Raw genomic sequence first — 15,746 nt, 5'->3', positions numbered from 1 at the left:
GACCATGGCTGATCTTTGTGGACTCAGCTCCACTCTCCGGCCCGTACACCATTTCCCCGAATCCCTTTATTCTTTAGAAAGGCATCTATCTTTTTCTTAAAAACGTTTAAAGAAGGAGCCTCAGCTGCTTCACTGGGCAAGGAATTCCAGAGATTCTCAACCCTTTGGGTGAAGATGTTCCTCCTGCACACCGTCCTAAATCAACCTCCCCTTATTTAGAGGCTATGCCCCCTAGTTCTGCTTTCCCCGACCAGTGGAAACAACCTGCCCGCATCTATCCTATCTATTCCGTTCATAATTTTATATGTCTCAAAAAGATCCCCCCCCCCCCCCCCCCCCGCATCCTTCTAAACTCCAATGAGTACAGTCCCAGTCTACTCAACTTCTCGTCATAATCTAATCCCCTCAACTCTGGGATCAACCTAGTGAATCTCCTCTGCACTCCCTCCAGTGCCAATATGTCCTTTCTCAGGTAAGGAGACCAAAACTGAACACAATACTCCAGATGCGGCCCCAGCAACACCCTAGAAAATTGCAGCATAACCTCACTAGTCTTGAACTCCATCCCTCTAGCAATGAAAGACAAAACTCGATTAGCCTTCTTAATCACCAGTTGCACCTACACACCAACTTTTTGCGACTCGTGCACCAGACACCCAGTTCCCTCTGCACAGCAGCATGTTTTAACATCTTACCGTTTAAATAATAATCCATTCTGCTGTTATTTCTCGCAAAATGGATAGCCTCACACTTGGCAACATTGAATTCCATCTGCCAGAACCTAGCCCTTCACCTAACCTATCCAAATCCTTCTGCATACTTCCGGTATGCTCTGCCCTTTTTGCTTTACCTCTCATCTTAGTGTCGTCTGCAAACTTTGACACATTGCACTTGGTCCCCAACCTCAAATCGTCTGTGTAAATTGTGAACAACTGCGGGCCCAACACTGATCCTTGAGGGGACCCCACTAGTTACAGGTTGCCAACCAGAGAAACAGCCATTTATCCCCACTCTCTGCTTTCTGTTAGTTAACCAATCCTCTACCCATGCTACCACTTTACCCTCAACGCCATGCATCTTTAGTTTATGCAGCAACCTTTTGTGTGGCACCTTGTCAAAAGCTTTCTGGAAATCCAGATATACCACATCCATTGGCTCCCCCTTATCTACTGCACTGGTAACGTCCTCAAAAAATTCTACCAAATTAGTCAGACACGACCTACCCTTTGTGAACCCATGCTGCGTCTGCCTAATGGGACAATTTCCCTCCAGGTGCCCTGCTATTTCCTCCTTAATGATAGATTCCAGCATTTTCCCTACAACCGACGTATAGCTTGCCAGCCTATAATTACCCGCTTTCTGCCGACCTCCTTTTTTAAACAGTGGTGTCACGTTTGCTACTTTCCAATCCTCTGGGACCGCCCCAGAGTCTCGTGAATTTTGATAAATTATCACGAGTGCGTTTACAATTTCGCTAGCCATCTCTTTTAACACTCTGGGATGCATCCCATCAGGGCGAGGAGACATGTCTACCTTTAGCCCCATGAGCTTGCCCAATACTGCCTCCTTAGTGATTACAATCATCTCAAGGTCCTTACCTATCATATCCTTATTTTCATCAGTCACTGGCATGTTATTTGTGTCCTCCACTGTGAAATGGCCTGTTCAGCTCCTCAGCCATTTTCCCATCTCCTATTATGAAATCTCCCTTCTCATCTTCCAAAGGACCAATATTTTACCTTAGCCACTCTTCTTTGTCTTATATATTTGTAGAAGCTTTTACTATCTGCTTTTATGTTCTGAGCCAGTTTACTTTCATAGTCTACCTTACTCTTCTTTATGGCTTTTTCAGTAGCTTTCTGTTGTCCCCTAAAGACTTCCCAGTCCTCTAGTCTCCCACTAATTTTTGACACTTTGTATGTTTTTTCCTTCAATTTGCTACTCTCCCTCACCTCCTTAGATATCCACGGTCGATTTTTCCCCTTTCTACCGTCTTTCTTTTTCGCCGGTATGAACCTTTTCTGAACACTGTGAAAGATCGCTCGGAATGGTCTCCACTGTTCCTCAACTGCTTCACCATGAAGTATTTGCTCCCAGTCTAACTTAGCTAGTTCTTCTCTCATCCCATTGTAATCGCCTTTGTTTAAGCACAAAACACTAGTGCTTGATTTTAACTTGTCATCCTCCAACTGTATTTTAAATTCCACCATATTGTGGTCGCTCCTTCCAAGAGGATCCCGAACTACGAGATCATTAATCAATCCTGCCTCATTACACAGGACCGGATCTAGGACCGCTTGTTCCCTTAAAGGTTCCATTACATACTGTTCCAGGAAATTATCCCGGGAACATTCTCTAAACTCCTCCTCAAGGCTGCCTTTACCAACCTGGTTAAACCAATCGATATGCAGATTAAAATCTCCCATGATAACAGCTGTACCATTTCTACATACATCCGTTATTTCTTTGCTTATTGCCTGCCCTACCATCCTGTTACTATTTGGTGGCCTATAGACTACTCCTATCAGTGACCTTTCCGCCTTACGATTCCTGATTACCACCCAAATTGATTCAACCTTGTCCTCCATAGCACCAATATCGTCCCTTACTATTGCCCGGATGCCATCCTTAAACAACAAAGCTACACCAACGCCCTTACCGTCCATTCTATCCTTTTGTATAGTCTGATACCCTTGGATATTTAACTCCCAGTCGTGACCATCTTTTAGTCATGTTTCAGTAATGGCCACTAAATCATAGTCATTCACGATGATTTGCACCATCAACTCATTTAACTTATTTCGTAGACTACGAGCATTCAGGTAAAGTACACGTATGCTGTTTTTTACATCTTTGTTAAGAATCCTAACACGTTGATCAGTAACTTTTCGCAATTTATTTTTCCTCTTACCCTTTCCCCTAATTTTCCTTGTCTTAGAACCCATATCGCTACATAATAACCTGTCACGTAACCTGCTGCCTTGATCTCCATGAACCATTATACTGGCCATAGCTTTACACTTCCCTCCCCCGCGCCCCCCCCCCCCCAACTTGCTAGTTTAACGTCCTTGTGACCAACCTATTTATCCTATTCGCTAGAACACTGGTCTCAGAATGGTTCAGGTGAAAACCGTCCCAACGGTACATGTCCCTCCTGCCCCAGTCCTGACGCCAATGCCCCATGAAATGGAATCCCTCTTTCCCGCACCACTCCTTTAGCCAGGTGTTAACTTCTCTAATTTTCTCAACCCTATGCCAATTGGCATGTGGCTCGGGTAGTAATCCAGAGATTATAACCCTGGAGGACCTGCACATTAATTTAGTCCCCAGTGTTTGATAATCCCGAAACAGGTCCTCTTTCCTAGTCTTACCTATGTTGTTAGTCCCAACGTGGACCACAACAACTGGATCCTCCCCCTCCCTCTGCAAAATCCTTTCAAGCCAATCAGAGATGTCCCTCACCCTGGCACCGGGCAGGCAACATACCATGCGGGACTCTCGATCTGGCTTACAAAGGATGCCATCAATCCCTCTAATTATAGAATCCCCTACAACTACCACTTGTCTTTTTGCTCCCCCCTCTTGAATGGCTTCCTGTACCACGGTGCAGTGGTCAGTCAACGCATCCTCCCTACAGCCCTCTGCCTCATCCACACAGGGAGCAAGTACCTCATACCTGTTGGACAAGGTCATGGGCTGAGGCTCCTCAACTCCTAAACTCAGGATCGCCATAGCTGCCTCCCTTGCAGTCACACCACTCTGTCCCTGACCACTGTCCGAATTAACAGAACTTATTCTACCGGGTGTGACTGCCTCCTGAAACAAAGCGTCCAGGTAATGTTCCCCCTCCCTGATGTGCAGCAGTGTGTGCATATCGGTCTCCAGCTCATCAATTCTGAGCCGAAATTCTTCGAGCAGCCAACAAACGAGACCTGTGTCTCGTCGCCCCTCAACCTTCGTCGTTCTAACTTTAAAAATGTCTTAGTCTATTAAATCTCTCGGCATAGCAAACACCCGCAAGACCATGCAAGCATCCTGGTAAACCTCCTGCACATCGTCTCCAAAGCTTCCACACCCTTTTGGTAGTGTGTCCTCAGAATTATGTGCAATATTCCAAGTGTGGCCTTAAGCAACTGTGTCATCTCTTGCTAACTTTAATAGTATTATGCCCCGTCCAATGAAGGCAAGCATACCACTTGTATTGCCACTTTCAAGTATCTGTGGACCTGTACGCCCAGATCTCTCTTAGTTTATATATTCCTCAGAGTTTTGCCATTTACTGTACATTCCCCCTTATGTTAGACCAACAAAAATATATTAATGAAATGAAAATCGCTTATTGTCACAAGTAGGCTTCAAATGAAGTTACTGTGAGGAGCCCCTAGTCGCCACATTCCTGCGTCTGTTCGGGGAAGCTGGTACGGGAATTGAACCCGCGCTGTTGGCCTGCCTTGGTCTGCTTTTAAAGCCAGCTATTTAGCCCTGTGCTAAACCAGCCCCTGCTACCTCACTTTTGTCCGGATTAAATTTAATTTGACAATTCTCGACCCAAGGCTCCAGGCTATCTAGGTCCTTCTGTATCCTCTGACAATCCTCAACACTATGTGCCTAGTCCCCAACCTTGGTGTCATGTAGAACTTACTAATCAGACCACCTATATTTTTCACCAAATCGTTTATATATTCTGCAAACATCAAAGTCCCCAACACCTATCCCTGTGGAACACCACTAGTCACAACCTTCCATTCATAAAAACACCTTTTACTGCTACCCTCTGCCTTCAATGACCAAGCCAGTTCTGTACCCATCATGCCACCTCACCTCTGATCCCATGTGACTTCAATTTTCTCACCCGTCTGCATGAGGCAACATGTCAACGGCTTTACTCGAATCCACGTAAACAACATTCACCGCCCTCCTCTCATCAATCATCTTTGTCACCTCCTCAAATAACTCGATCAAGTTAGTGAGGCACGACCTCCCCTTCACAATCCATGCTGTCTATTTCTAATGAGTTTCATTTGTTTCCAAATGTGGACAACTCCTGTCCCTGAGAATTCTCACCAATAATTTATCTACTACAGATGTGAGGTCCACTGGTCGATAGTTTCCTCCATCATCCCTGCTACCTTTCATCGTCAGTGGTACCACATTACATGTTCTCCAGTCCTCTGGTACCTCACCTGTAGCCAATGAAGATACAAAGATGTCAGTCAAGGCCGCAGCAAATTTGTTCAATGCTTTTCTAAGCATCTGGGGCAAACGTCATCAGGCCGCATACCTCCTCCTATTTGATGTCACCATTGGGCAGAACGGTAGCATAATGGATAGCAAAGTTACTTCACAGCTACAGGGACCCAGGTTCGTTCCTGGCTAGGGTCCGTGTCGGTGTTGAGTCTGCGCATACTCTCCGTGCCTGTGCAATTTCTACTGGGTTCTCCGGTTTCCTCCCACAGTCCAAATTTGTGCAGGTTAGGTGGATTGGCCATGGTAAATTGCCCTTAGTATCCAAGAAAAAGATAGGTGCAGTTACTAGGTTACGGAGGGAGGGTGGAGCAGTTGTTTTAGGTGCTCTTTGCAAGGGCCTGTCCTAACTCGATGGGCCGAATGGGCTCCTTCTGCACTGTAAAAATATGAAGCAAGACGCAGACTCTCCACACACCCTACCCAAGAATCATATTCCACAAAGTCCTTTTCGTTGGTGAGCACTGATGGAAAGTTCTCATTTAGTACCTCATCCGTTTCCTCGAGCTCAACACAGATTCACCCACTGCCCTTCAGTGGTCCAATCCTGGCCACCGCCTTGATTTTTGTATATGAATAAAAAGCTTTGGGATTCACCTTAATCCTACTTGCCATGTAGTTTTCATGGCCCCTCCTAGCCCTACTAATTTCCCCGTTTAAGTACCTTCCTACTTCCTTTCTACTCCCCAAAGATTTTGAATGTCACCACCCTTCTGGATTGTACAACTGCCTACTTTTTCTTTTTGATGAGGTTCACAACATCCCTCATTATACAAGGCTTCCTAAAATTACCATACTTATCCTTCACTCGCTCAGGAACAGGAGTTTGTAGAATCCTAATCAACTGTAGCTTGAAGGATTTCCACATGTCCTCTGTTGATTTACCCTCGAACAGCCGCATACAATCCAAATTCCTCAATTCCTGTCTAAAGTTATCGTAACTTTCCTTTCCCCAGACTAGCAAGTTAACCCGAGGGTTGCCCTGATTCCGATGCAAAAATATGCTAAATCTTACAGAATTGTGATCACAACACCCAAAATGTTCCCCTACTGAAGCCTCAACCACCTGTCCAGACTAATCCACCAATACCACGTACAGTACTACCCATTCCCGATTTGGACGATCGACATATTGCAACAAGAAGCCTTCCTGGACATACATTACAAACTCTGCCCCATCCAAACTCCAAACACTATGTGACTCCCAGCCAATATAGAGGAAATTAATGTCCCCGACCAGAACGCACCTGTTACTTTTGCATCTGTCCAACATCTCTGCACGTCTCTGCTCTTCTATGTCACGCTGGCCGTTGGGCGGCCTGTAATAAACCCCCAACATTGTGATTGCCCTCATCCTGTTCCTGAGTTCTACATAGATTAGCTCAATGCTTGAACCCTCCTAGGAGTCCTCCTACAGTACGGTTACATTATTTTCCATAACCAATAATGGCACTTCCCCACCCATTTTATTTCCCCCTCTATCTCTCCGGAAGCATCTGCAACCTCCGACGTTCAGCTTCTGATCATGCCCTTCCTTTCACCAGGTTTTTGTGACTGATCCAACATCATAGTTCCAATTAATCAGTCCTCTATGGTCATCTGCCTTACCTTCTACACGTCTGGCGTTGAAACAAATGCACTTCTGATCACTGCGTTTGAGCAGCCAGAGTGATGTTGTCGTTTTCTTATTTTTGTTCTCTACTTTACGTTCATTTATTAAACAATCTAACCTAACGGTCTGGTTCCCACCTTCCTGCGATATTGGTTTAAATCTCTCTCGAGTGACTCTCGCAAACTCCCAACCTGGACATTGGTGCACCTTCAGTTAAGATGCAACCCGTCCTTCTTGGTAAATGTCCTGTCAGTCCTCGAAGAGATTACAATGGTACAGGAATCTGAAGCCCTCCCTCATACACCAGCAGTTTAGCCACGTATTTCGCTGCACTATCCTCAGATTTCTAGCCTCGCTGGCACGTGGCACAGGGATTAGTGCGATTACAATACAATATATCTTGCTTTTTAGCTTACTGCCTAAATCACCAAACTTCTTCGGCAGGGCATAATTGCTCTTCCTGCCTCAGTGGTTAGTACCGATGTGTTCTACGACCTCTGGCTTTTCACCGTCCCCCTTCAGTATGTCCTGAGTTCGCACAGTTGTCAGCATTGTTGCTTCACAGCTCCAGGGACCCGGGTTATAATCCAAGCATGGGTCACTGTCTGTACGGAGTTCGAAGTATTTAGTGAAGCAATCTCCCTGTGCCTGCGTGGGGTTCCTCCGGGTGCTCCGGTTTCCTTCCACAAGTCCCAAAGACGTGTTGTTCGGTGAATTGGACATTCAAAATCACCATCAGTGTACCCGCACAGGTGATGGTGTGGCTACTAGAGGATTGTCACAGTAACTTGATTGCAGTGTTACTGTCAGCCTACTTGTGACACAAATAAAGATAATTATTTCGGGAATAGCAAGATTGCATGGCGATCTATTGAAGACAGGGTGCTCCGGTGGAGGAGGTTAGATGTAAGTGGAAGGCGGAGCGGGTGGATCGCTGGGAGGTGGCGGATGGAGTGAAGGATGCGGAGTGTTAATACATCCTCTTCGTGTGCAAGACTCAGTCTCATCCAGTTTAAAGTCGTGCATCGGGCCCACATGACTGTGTCCTGAATAAACTGGTTGCTTCCGGGAGGTAGCTATGCGGGTGTGGGGTGAGTTGGCGCATTATGTCAATGTTGAAGTGTTTTGGAAAAGATTTCCAGATGTAATGACAAAGATTTGGGGAGTAGAGGTATCCCCGAATCCAGATGTGCCAATATTTGAAGTATCAGAATATCCGGGAGTACAGTTGGGAAAATAGGACGATGTTTTGACCCTTACCTTCCGTTTAGCCCGCAGACGGATAATGTCGTGCTGGCCGCATAGGACAGGGATATGGATGAGTTATTGGCAGGTATTTCGCATTTGGAGACGAGCAAGTTCATCATTCGAGGTCTGCAGGAGCGTTCACCTCGAGGTGAATGCTGATCTCGACTTCGTCAAGGAGAATTCAGTTGTCAACGCAGCGGACGTGGTTCCCTGTTTTTTTCTATTTGGGCTGACAGTTTAGGTGAGAAAGTAGAAATGGGAGGGGGGGGGGGGCACGTGGCAGCCAGGAGTGTTGTGGGCATTTGTGTGTGTCTTTTGGGAGGATATGGTTGTTTCCGGTTGCTGTGATTGGATTATCTATTTCCCCGTTTTGTATATATTTCAAAATGCTATCAATAAAATGCTTTCAATAAATATATACTTTAGTTTTGTGTATTGTGTCTGCCATCTTGATCATTGTTAGAGCCGTATTCTCCACAAAAATTAGGATTATGGCGCAGCACGGTGGAACAGTGGGTTAGTACTGCTGCCTCACGGTGCTGAGGTTCCAGGTTCAATCCCGGCTCTGGGTCACTGTCCGTGTGGAGTTTGCACATTCCCCATGTGTTTCGCCCCCACAACCCAAAGATGTGCAAGGTAGGTAGATTGGCCACGCTAAATTGCCCCTTAATTGGAAAAAATGAATTGGGCACTCTAAATTTATTTTTTTTAAATTAAGATTATTGAGCACACTGCTGATATACAGCTTTTAGGTCGTGAGAAGGAATTCGCAACATATGATGCATGTTACACTCTTCATAATTCCCAGTTTCTGATCTATTTTGTAGCCACAGCATAGATATGACTTGAACATTTCAGGCTATGGTCAAATATGGTCACTCGTATTTAGCTCAGCGGGAAGAGGGAATGCCATTGGATGACAACTGAGTTGAAAGTCGGCTGCCAGTTTAATAATAATAATCTTTATTCTCACAAGTAGGCTTACATTAACACTACCATGACGTAACTGTGAAAATTCCCCACATTCCGGCACCTGAGGGAGAATTCAGAATGTCAAATTCGTCTAACAGCACGTCTTTCACGATTTGTGGGGGGAAACGAGAGCATCCGGAGAAAACCCACGCAGACACAAGGAGAACGTTCAGACACTGCTCAGACAGTGATCCAGGCCGGGAACCGAACCTGGGACCATGGCGCTGTGAGGCAACAGTGCTTATTTGCATTATTCCTTTGAACGGACCCATTTCGAGAACGTCTCCAGACAGAGAAGAATTCCTCGAACCAGCTGCAGAAATACCCCATGGGCCTGGCGTGATTTTTGAACACACGATCCCCTGAGCTGGAGTCAGATTCGCGACCATTGCACTCAATTTGCAATCAAACCACGGACACATTCCTGTTCTTGCCATACATGGACTGGAATTGGCTGAATACTTGAGTAAGGTGGAATCAGCAAGTAGTCCCCAACGCGACTTACAGAGGGGTTTCAAATTGCAAATCTACTTCAAAAGACTCCTTGAGTAATTTAAGGTCGAACTTATACTGTTAATTTTGCTTTTTTCGATTTTTTTTTTCAATGGGCTCTTGAGTAAAATTGGTGGGAGCAGGTATTATGTAAACATGTATTTGTTATGGAACCTCGCATCTGCAAGATGCCAGGTTGCACCCGGGGACAACGTAATATTGCCAGCTGACAGCTCTCACGTTTATCATGATCTATTGGAAATCAGTAAGGGGAGCAGAGAATTTTATGTATGATGTTTACTTCTCTGACGCTGCATAATATCTTTTTTTATTCTCTTTTAGAGGATGGAAATCTCCAAGCTAAATTTAGTAAATAACCTCTGCTAGTGCCATTTTATTGTTCAAATCTGTTTACATTCTTAACTGTAGTTGTTTACACGTTCTAATTGTTGCCACTGAATATATCCAAATAATAAAGACTATTTTGTAAGTTTAGTGTATTCATGATTAAAAATGCATAAAATCATGTCCAAAAAGGAGAGAAAGGCCATCTTCACATTTCACATGTTGACATAGCTACCCAATTTATCTGACGTCCTTACTGTGTTGAAGCATGTTCTCAAAACCCGCACCACAATACAATAAAACAACACACAATTATTTCCAAAAATCTAACATCCGGCTTACAATTACTGTATCGGCTACGAACAGGCTATCACCAGTTTATTCTCGACCATCATGCAATATTAATTTGCCTTTTTTGTTGATGCACAACACCAAGGAGTATACTTACAAATTTCAAGGTTGAAATAATGAACGTTGGAAAAAGGGAAAATTGAACTTTCTCTGGATTAAGTTGCAACGTTCGGAGCGAGTAAACACCACCAATAATAATTAATCGAAAATATGTTGCTCAACAGAATCAACCACCTGATTCAGTATGCATTATTTTCTACCGATGTTGAACTGAGCACCCATTGAGTTCCTTGTGTTTTTCTATCTGGGCAAGGAACTTATGAAGTCAACGTTCTTCTTTGAATTTGGTGGGGTACAAAAATGGTGGCAGAGACTGGACAACATACAGTGCAGAAGGAGACCAGACGGTCGTCGAGTCTGCAGCAGCCACTGCTCCACTAGAGAACCCGACCTAGGCCAATCACCTGCCCTATCACTGAAACCCCATCTAACCTTTAGAAACTAACAGGCGAATTAGCGTGGCCAATTCACCTAACATGCACATCTTTGGACTGTGGGAGGGAACCAGAGGATGCGGAGGAAACCCACGTAGGCACGGGAAGAACCTAACAACTCCGCACTGACAGTCATCGAGGTCAGAATAGAACCCGGGTCCCTGGAGATGTGAGGCAGCCGTGCCACTATGCCCACTGAGTGGTTCAATACTTTATCTCCAATTCCTTGTTTTCCCTGGTTTAAAATTTAAAATCCGGAATCGAAAAATGATTACAGATCAAGTAAACATCACACATTTCCTTTATCAATGTGATACTCAAAATTTGAAATCAACATTTACTCTTTACAAATGTCTTGCTTTTTTATTCTACCTCAGTGGAAAACGTTATACAAATGAAAGGTAATTATTTGTCAACGCAACCAGATGCAATTGCGATATCGAGCGATCAAGCATATTCCTTTCGACTCCAAAGTGAAACGAAAAACAGAACGGGCTGGACCCTCTCTTCCTCAGCCGCATGTTACGTTGGTAGCGGGATTTAATACACGTGCCACTTGTCAATGGGACTTCCCATTGACGCCCCTTCACGCCCTCGAGAAATGGCCCAGCACACCACTCAGTTGCATCCAAGCGCTACAAAAACAAAGAATAAATGAAACCGGACGGACCAGCAGGCTTCGAACAAGGCACGTGAAACGACAACGGCAAAGCCAGCCCTGTATACTGTGCAAAGTCCTCCTTACTGACATCGCGGGGCTTGTGCCAAAGTTTGGAGAGCTAACTCAGTCGAGATAAGGAACATCCTGATATAGTCATACGCACAGATTCACATCTTTCATGCAATATCCCAGAGAGCGCCATTACCATTCCTGGGTATGCCCTGTCTCCCTGGCAGGGCAGGCCAAGCAGAGGAGGCGGCGCAATATTATCCAGTCGGGAGGGAGTCCTCATCATCTAATCTAAACCCCATGAAGGGTGGCGGGCGGGGGGGGGGGGGGGGGGTCAGGTTAAATATGAGCAAGTGAATCTCCTGCATAATACCACGTACTGGCCATCATTAGCCGATGAAGCCGTACTCCTCCATCGTGAGGACCACTTGGAGAAACCACTGAGGATGGCAAGAATATGCTCTGGGCGGGTGACTTCAATGTCCATCACCAGGAGTGGCTCAGTAACACCACCAAAGGCATAAAGGTAGTTTCATAGAATTTCATAGTATTTACAGTGCAGAAGTTGGCCATTCGGCCCATCGAGTCTGCACCGGCTCTTGTGGAAAGAGGAGCAATAAAGCGGACTGCTTTGTCCTGAATGATGCCCAGCTTCTTGAGTGTTGCTGGAGCTGCACTCATCCAAGAAAGTGGAGATTATTCCATTATACTCCTGTCTTGTGTCTTGTAGGTGGTTGACAGTTCTGGTGGAAGGAGGTCAATTATCTGAGCTCCAGGAAATTGGTGCAGGGGTTCCTCGGAGTAGTGACCGAGGCCCAACCATCATCAGCTGCGTCATCAATGACCTGCCTTCCATCATAAGGTCAAAAGTGGGGATGTTTGCGGATGTCTGCGCAACATTCAGCACCATTCGCGACTCCTCAATTAATGAAGCGGTCTGTGTCCAAATGCAGCAAGCCTTGGACAATATCCAGGCTGGGGCTGACAAGCGGCAAGTTGCATTCCCCTCACACAAGTGTCAGGCAAGTACCATCTCCTACAACAGAGTATCTAACCATCGACCCTTGACATTCAATGGCATTACCATCCCCGACTACCCACATCAACATCTTGTGGGGTTACCGTTGATTAGAAACTGAACTGTACTAACCGATTAATACTTTTCGCGACCAGGGCAGGTCAACGTCAAGAACCCTATGGCGTGGAACTCACCTCCTGACTCCCCAAAGCCTGTCAACCACCTACAAGACACAAGTCAGGAGTATAATGGAATAATCTTCACTTTCTTGGATGAGTGCAGCTCCAACAACACTCAAGAAGCTGAGCATCATTCAGGACAAAGCAGTCCGCTTTATTGCTCCTCTTTCCACAAACATTCAAACGCTCCATCACCGACGAATAGTGGGACCCTTGTTTACTATCTGCAAAGTGCACTGCAGGAACTCACCAAGCTTCCTTAGACAGCACATTCCAAACGCACAACCACGGCAATCTATAAGGACAAGAGCAGCATACACCTGGGAACCCCACGACCTGCAGGTTGCCCTCCAAGCCACCCACCATTCTGACGAGAAACCATATCATTGTTCCTTTTCTGTCGCTGGGACACTATCGTGGAACTCGCTCTCTGACAGTACAGTGGGGTCACCGACACCTGAATGAATGCAGCGGTTCACGAAGGCAACTCACCAACAACTTCTGATGGACAACTATGGGTGGGCAATAAATGCTGGCCTAATCAGCGATGCGCACATTCCCGAAATTAATTTTTAAATTTGCAAAATAAAGCCAACTGCACGGGTTTCATTTCGCAATGGTTGAGATTATTAATGGAGGCCCGCCGAGTCAACCTTCCACTTCGCATGGGATGTGTTGATCCTCAGTTTAAATCACGACGAGTCAACCCTCAAAGGATAAAATAGCCCTATGATCATCTGGGACTTTACTCACTATGGAGCCATATGTACATGGATTCAGGTCATTTTTCCCAGCTACTCAGTGATTGGATATTTCTACTTATTAACCAATGAGTTATACAATGGCCAACATATGACTGAAATTGGCTTCATCGCATTGTAAAGAGAAAACGCGGACCATGAAAAATGGTATGGTGAAGCAACATATTGATGCCATATTTTCCAGTATTTCAAACTAAATCCTTGCATCCGTTGTTTACAATTCAACTTAAATTAGTGAAGCAAGTTCAATATATCACTCTTTGTTTTTACTTTTAGAATTGCTACAGAGTAGTAGGATATTAGGTACAAAAATTCTTTCCCGTAACTTTGTTACTGATAACTTGAAGACTGGCGAAAAAGGAGACATGTTTGCGAATCTCTTCTTGTTCATCAGAGCCAATGCAAAAATGTAACCTTTTAAACGGTGACATTAACATGCCATAGGCGAGAAAAGCAATGATTCGTTGGCAAGGCCTGCTCTTTATCCCTGATCTTTCCCTCGATAATATAACGTGGATGTGCAGACTCTGTATGTTCTGCCGAACTAAAAAATGTCCGGTGCTTGAACATAATACATTTCTTCTTTTTGGTTTTATTGGTTGGCTGGTTGAATATAATTCGTGTTCTGCTGACTACCAAGAAAAACAAATTATTCGAATTGTCCAGCTATACGTCCAAACGATCGCTTGATCCAATCAACCAGCACTTTACCATCTTCATTTTCCTAACTGGAATGCATTCAATCAACCTGCGCTTGTAAAAGCCAAAAGAACATATCTACTAATATATGTGATTTTGAAATCAGTTCACGAAAGATCCAACGTCCGATACAAAGGACACGAACAAATAATTAACATGATCGTAATGTGGACAATTCCCTCTTGCTAGAACTGTCGGTCGCAGGGATCCGTTTACTGTAAGCCAGCATACATATACATGGTGTAAAGCACCGTCTGAATTTTGCAACCGCGGGCGAGCTATCAAATATCAGTGGGCTGCAAATGTCCAATAGAGGAATGTGCTGGCCTTTGATAATATCCTCCAATGATTGAGATGTTCAGTCCACATATCTGGCATCACGACAGAAATGGCAATCATTTGCCATTTGTTTTGCACCGCAACGTATCTAGTTGAATGCGCAGTACGTTGTAACTCCTTTAGCGCAGATTACAAGCGGGCTGCAGCTGTGCAGATCGGCATATTTACCCTCCGTTTGGAGCAGCCGTTCACAACCTGAGTATTGCTGAGATTAATACATATGTTTTGGGAACTTTTTCTCCAGTAATCATCAGGACAGACACATGGATGCAAAATTGGAAAAATAATTAACCGCTGATGCCGTGTGACAGGTTGCTGACCAGATTGGATGGCGAAACGGACATACCGCCTCGTTGCTCAGGAAAATGCAAAGAGATCTTTAATTCAAAAAGTTGCAATGTGTGGTCCTGTTGCCATTTCTGTATTGACCTGTATTAATGCATGGAGATGCGTAAGTGTGAGGCTTTGTGAATCTGTCAAAGTTAAATTATTTGTTTGCACCTTCGCTATTAGAATAATAGAATCACAGAATTTTCAGTGCAAACGGAGGCCATTCGGCCCATCGAGCCTTCACCCGCCCTTGGAAAAAGCACCCTACTTAAGTCCCACGCCTCCACCCCATCCCCGTTATCCCCGCAACTCATGAATCAGACCTAACCTTTTTGGACACTATTCTTCACCAAGTGCTGTTCGAACGCAGAATGTGAACAATGGTGTAAAGCACCGTCTGAATTTTGCAACCGCGGGCGAGCTGTCAAATATCAGTGGGCTGCAAATGTCCAATAGAGGAATGTGCTGGCCTTTGATAATATCCTCCAATGATTGAGATGTTCAGTCCACATATATGGCATCACGACAGAAATGGCAATCATTTGCCATTTGTTTTGCACCGCAACGTATCTAGTTGAATGCGCAGTACGTTGTAACTCCTTTAGCGCAGATTACAAGCGGGCTGCAGCTGTGCAGATCGGCATATTTACCCTTCGTTTGGTGCAGCGTGGTAAAGCATAGGACTATATTTGGCGCGAAAGACCTGGTCGCTAGACAGGGATTGGAGCGCAAGGGCAGGGATTTGTCCCAGGCATGGGGTAGATAGAGAGAACAGACAGAGAACGGAAATGCGAGAGGGTCCAATTGGTGCTTCTTAATGAAGAGGCCGAAAGTGGGCAGTGTGACTGTTCAGTTAAAAAATAAACAGCAAATTGAACAGCAATTGCAGCACGGTGGCGCATTGGGTTACCGCTGCTGCCTCACGGCACCGAGGTCGCAGGTTCGATGCCGCCTCTGGGTCGTTGTCTGTGTGGAGTTTGCACATTCTCAAC

The sequence above is a fragment of the Scyliorhinus torazame genome, chromosome 14 (genome assembly GCF_047496885.1).
Source record: "Scyliorhinus torazame isolate Kashiwa2021f chromosome 14, sScyTor2.1, whole genome shotgun sequence".
NCBI classification, from domain to species: domain Eukaryota; kingdom Metazoa; phylum Chordata; class Chondrichthyes; order Carcharhiniformes; family Scyliorhinidae; genus Scyliorhinus; species Scyliorhinus torazame.
Note: the sequence above shows the minus strand (reverse complement) of the source record.